General features: G+C 30.1%; 1 long non-coding RNA gene across 2 annotated transcripts; it reads left to right on the forward strand.

The window, feature by feature from the left end:
- The first annotated feature begins 863 nt into the window (after window positions 1-863).
- On the forward strand, window positions 864-4,689 carry LOC143235224 (uncharacterized). 2 transcript variants are annotated; one of them, XR_013018978.1, is made up of 3 exons: window positions 864-996; window positions 2,038-2,255; window positions 2,442-4,689. It is a non-coding gene; the product is annotated as an uncharacterized LOC143235224 (long non-coding RNA). The 2 variants fall into 2 exon arrangements; XR_013018979.1 differs by lacking the exon at window positions 864-996 and adding an exon at window positions 1,251-1,325.
- Window positions 4,690-5,612: the final 923 nt, after the last annotated feature.

Genomic DNA, 5,612 nt, shown 5'->3' on the forward strand with positions numbered 1-5,612 from the left:
AACACAAACCTTAATAGTTTCATTCCCATTGTACGTTTGTTTGTTTGTTTTTTGGAATTTCGCACAAAGCTACTCAAGGGCTACCTGTGCTAGCTGTCCCTAATTTAGCAGTGTAAGACTAGAGGGAAGGCAGCTAGTCATCACCACCCACCGCCAACTCTTGGGCTACTCTTTTACCAACGAATAGTGGGATTGACCGTCACATTATACACCCCCACGGCTGAGAGGGCGAGCATATTTAGCGCGACGCGGGCGCTCCCATTGTACGCATTCCAGCCAATGCAATGAGTTCAAAAGAGATTCGTCTTTACAACCACGATATATAAAGTTTCTTGTTAAGCGCAAAACTACACAACGGGCTATTTGTGTGCCGTCAATAATGGGCATCATAACCTTGTTATCAGCATCATAAGCCACATTTTAAATATCAAAACATTTAAACACAGAGAAAAACAGTTATTTTTATTCTTCAAATAGACAACGCCAAAGGAAATTCTGTTATTCAAAACATATTACAAGACACTATGTTTTCTACAATTGGAACTGATTCACGCACTATATACATTTGTGAGGACAATTAATATCTCTCGATAGTCCAGAGGTAAATTTATGGACTTAATGCGAAAATATTGGTTATATACCTGCGACAGACAGAGCGTTTTGCACTAAAGAAATGAACAAATATAATTAGTTGTACTAGTCAATATATCATAAAATACAAGGTTAACATAACCACCATGTTAATATATAATGGCAGTCAATATATACTTTTTTGAAAAAAGTTTCGAAGAAAGATATATATGTATAACATTTATGGCAAAATTATCCAGAATAACACACAGTCCCTAAATCTGAACCCATGACCAAAACGCACCTAGCCAGCAGCAACATACAACCCACTATCCATGCTAACGGAATAACACACTCTCAAAATTTTGAAACTTCATTGTTACAATTTATACTGTGTTGAAATTTCGTTGTCATAAATAACAAATTGTTGAGTAAACACCATGTTAAAATACTTCTGCCACCTTTAATACTGTGTTGAATTATTTGTCGTTTTGGAATAATATTTTGTTGACATTCTCTTGTCATTGTTAAAACTGTTTAATAGATACTTTGATGAATATCTCTTGTCACTATTAAAACTGTATTAAATAAATACTTTGTAAAAATTTTATTGTTTTGTTAATACTGAGTTTAGTAGATATTTTATTGAAATTTTCTTCTCATTGTTAATCCCGTGTTGGGTAGACATTTTGTCATTGATAAAACTGTTGACTAGATACTTTTATGAAACTTTCTTGTCGTTAATACTGTGTTTAGTAAATACTGTTATGAAATTTTCTTGTCATTGTTAAAACTGAATTGATTAAATATTTTGTTGAAGTTTTTTCTCGTTGTTAAGTGTGTTGAGTAGATAGTTGAGATTTTCTTGTAATTGCTAATAGTGTTGAGATTTGATCAAAATTGTAGATTGTCACTTCATATTTATAATTTAAAATTGAAAACGTGCATTTCACATGTTCAGTGTCCTTATGGTTTATTTTTCTTTAAAGAACTAGATTTCTGTTTCTAGCTATTGACTGTTCTCATAACGTACATACTAAGTGAATATATTATTTTCACATAAACATAAAATATTTTGTATTTCAATCAAATTACATCACTTTGTTGTTTCCTTAACTCAAAACTGAATAGTGTTTCACTTTATGTGGAAATATTATTATTAAACAATTATTTCTCCAGTTATTCTTCAAGTAAAAATGTGTTTTTGTGTTTAAGTAACTTTTTGTTTCTATAAATTTTAAGTTTTTTTATGTGAAATAATCTTATAAAATTCGATTTTTCACAATAAAAAAAAATCTCACCTGCAACTGGTAAAAATTTAAAGGTCCAAAACATTATTCTAAGTTTAGGTGTACAGTAGAGAATAAACGTTGTTACAGACTTTACAGAAATAAGCCTTCTATAGTATTTTATGTAAGAGACATTGAATAACCCTAGACTCCTTTAATAGTATGCTCCACATTACAGGTAGAATAATACTACAGTACTTCAACAGTATATTCTACATCAAATTTGGAATAGTGATACAACTGTTCAACAATAGTTCCACATGCGAATAATACTGCAACACTTCAATAGCACGTTCAATAATGAACATGTAATAATGCTACAAAAATTCATGTCTGGGCATAATGACACTTTACAAGAGATTTAAACATACCATCTGTTGTAAAAACATTCATCAGGTAAAGAAATACATTTTTCAGTTCCTAACTAGTAAGTGTAAATTAATAGGAAGTTTTATATACAGGATGGCCATAAATTATTCACCCCATTATAGGCCTTTATAAATTCTTTATTATAGGAGCTATCTTAAAACAGTTTGCAGAAATTAATAATACAGCTTAATAATTTTTTTCTTTATTTTGCAGAACATCCACTAGAGGAACAACAGCAACAGTGAAGGAGAGAGCCATGTGTGTGCTGTTGCTGTTGGAAACCAAATCTCCAATGTTGTTTTCAGGTGATGAAGTGACATTTCATTTGTCTGGTAAAGTCAACAGACACAATTTCTGCTTATGGGGAACAGAAAATCTCCATGAATTTATTGAACATGAACATGACAGTCCCAAGATAAACATTTGGTTAATCCTGTAACCATGTGATTAGATCATTTTTCTTCCAGGAGAACACTGTGATGGCTAAAAATTACCTAGATATGGTTGAAGCATATGTTGCACCTCAGCTTGAGGATATGCAGCCCCACGTGTTCTTTCAGAAAGATGGGGTACTGCCACATTGGGGATTAGATGTGTGCAGGTTCCTCAATGAAAGTTCCCTTCTCACTGGATCAGGTGAGGTGGACCTATTCCATGGCCACCTCATTCCCCAGATATTGTGCCACTGGATTTTTTTTCTTTTTAATGGAACTACATAAAGGACAGAGTGTGTGCAAAGAAGATTAATAACATCACAGAATTAAGACACTGGATTGAAGTGACATTGGCTTCTATCATGCAAGACATGCTTTTTACTATTTGGAATGAAATCATCTATCACTTAATGTTCTGCAGCATCCTACCAATGGGGCTCACATGGAAGTTTACTGAATTATTGACTGAACTGTTGTAGTTTACTTAATTGAAACAAAAATTTCTTGAGTTGTGTTATTAATTGCTGCAAACCATTTTAAGATAGCTCATATAATAGAGAATTTATAAAAGCTTATAATGGGGTGAATAATTTATGGACACCCTGTATATTAACATTAAACTTGTGAATAGTTACTTGAAAACTTCTCTCAGGTGTGATTTTAAAAGAAAGTAATTCTGAGTTCAAGAGAGTTGAAATGCCAGAACAGAATGCTTATTTCTCATAATTTATTTGAAACAGATTTTGCCTGTTTTAATAACTTCAATATTTTTCATTTTAGCTGCAAGGTTATTGTCGAATATATACAAAAAAATTCTTGAGGTTTTGTAAAAAAACTAAATCCAGTAAAAAAGAATAAACTATTATTTGTTTCATTAATTTCAACATTAGAATGTTACAAACTGTTTCTAAACTTTTTAATTTAACATTAAATTCATTAATATTTAAATATCAGTATTATCATACTCCTGTTCTTCTATATAAAAAACATAAGTTAGGTGTCAAATATTCTAAAAGCAGCTACTTGTTCGAAGAGCAACAATTTTAAACCTACTAACAAGTTAACTGACATTTCACATACAACAAAATGAAAAAAGTGTTACTTTATTAAGCATTAATTGAAGAATAAAGATATGCAATTATTTGACAAAAGGGTCAATAAATAAAAATAAGAATAGTTGTAATAAAAAAATATATTTTTTACATTAAAAAATCTCAGAAAATTCCTAAAACACATCTCCTAGCTTAAGTAAAGTTTCAACATTATTAGACAATATTATGAAGCTTTTAAACCATATTTTTTTACATAATGTTATAGCAAATGTAACCAAAAATTGAAAGAACTGTTACCTAAATGGTTAAAGGTACAAAAATTCATATTAAGGGAAAGCAAACACATTAACTTATATGAAAGTTTATAAGTTATCTACATATCCTTATATTTTTATGAAATGTCCTAAGTTATCTATGTATCTTTAAGAAATGTTTATGGCACTAAAAAACTAAACAGTGTGTGATTAATAAACATTACCATTGCTCAAGCCTTACAACAGAATTTATGTTACATGCCACACATACAAAACGATCCTCTTAAACCAAGTGGTTCATTTTAAAATTACAAACCAGTAGCAAGTAGGGCAAGTCCATTAGTCTGTTGATCCAAGTAACTGAAACTTATGTGATAACAGTGCTAGAAGCAAATATGTCTCGCAAACAATGCACATTGCAGTAGCTCAAGAGCAATACATGATTAAAGAACTAGAATTAAAGTTTCCAAATTATCATGAACAAGTAGCTCAAGAGAAACAAATATAGAAATGTTTGATTTAAAACAGCACCAGAGTACCTTAATTTATACAAAACATCTGAACACGAATCCTTCAGTAAAATCACAAAAACAACACAAAACTCACTCTACTAGAAGTAAACACTTTAGGAAAACAAACACCTCCTAATGAAGAAGAAATATTAAGTAAAATGTGGTGAAAGCTTTTCATAAGGGGAAACAAAAATTTTAATTTTTTCTTTCTAGTTTCAAGACTTTTTACTGATCTCTTTTTTTTTTTCCTTTAGAAGCTGGAATTTCAAACAAAACGTTTTTCTTCAAAAGCTTTTGAAATAATTTAATTTTAAAACACCAGCAGAAGAAAAAGGAAAAAAAAATGTTAAAGACAATTAAAGCAATGTGTATTTTTTGTGTTTGAAAAGTTAAAGAACTCCAACAATGAAGAAAGTCCCTAATGTCTCTTTTCTACTTTAATGTTATAACTGTCATGTGAAAACGTTTTGCTAGTGAATAAAACTAGCTTTTGAGTAGATATTATAAAAGAGATTAAATGCAGATGTTGGATAATACTAATAGTTCAGTGAAGTATGTCATAAAATTAACAAATTCTTTAACACTCCAATAAGAATTTTCCAGTCTTATAAATAACTATATGCTGAATCATCATAAGAGCCTGTAAATAAGTCTAAGTCATCTTCCAGATCCAGATGAAAAAACCATCTGATCATCATCAAGGTCAAAGATATCCCACAAAAGAATTATCTGAAACAGAAAAAAAGGTAACAGAGTATTATACTTTTAGCTATTCATTTTAATAGCTTTATATCACATTACTGAAAGTTCAGAACCACTCATATTATAATAGCTTTTGCTGTTTTCATTTATTTAAAAAAAGTACTGCTAGAAAAACTAAATTACTAATTACTTAAAATTATAAAGTTATTACAAATCACTTCCATATCTCTTGAATAAATTTTTTTTTATTAGAATTTATTAAAACTTTTCCTACATTTACTTAAAAGTATTGTTTGTTTGTAAAGATACACAAGGACTATCTGCACTAGCCAACCCTATTTTTAACAGTGTAAGACTACAAAAAGACCCCCTACACGTGGGCTACTATTTTACCAACAAACAGTAAAATTGACTGTCATATTATAATGCC

Source organism: Tachypleus tridentatus, chromosome 12 (genome assembly GCF_004210375.1).
Source record: "Tachypleus tridentatus isolate NWPU-2018 chromosome 12, ASM421037v1, whole genome shotgun sequence".
NCBI classification, from domain to species: domain Eukaryota; kingdom Metazoa; phylum Arthropoda; class Merostomata; order Xiphosura; family Limulidae; genus Tachypleus; species Tachypleus tridentatus.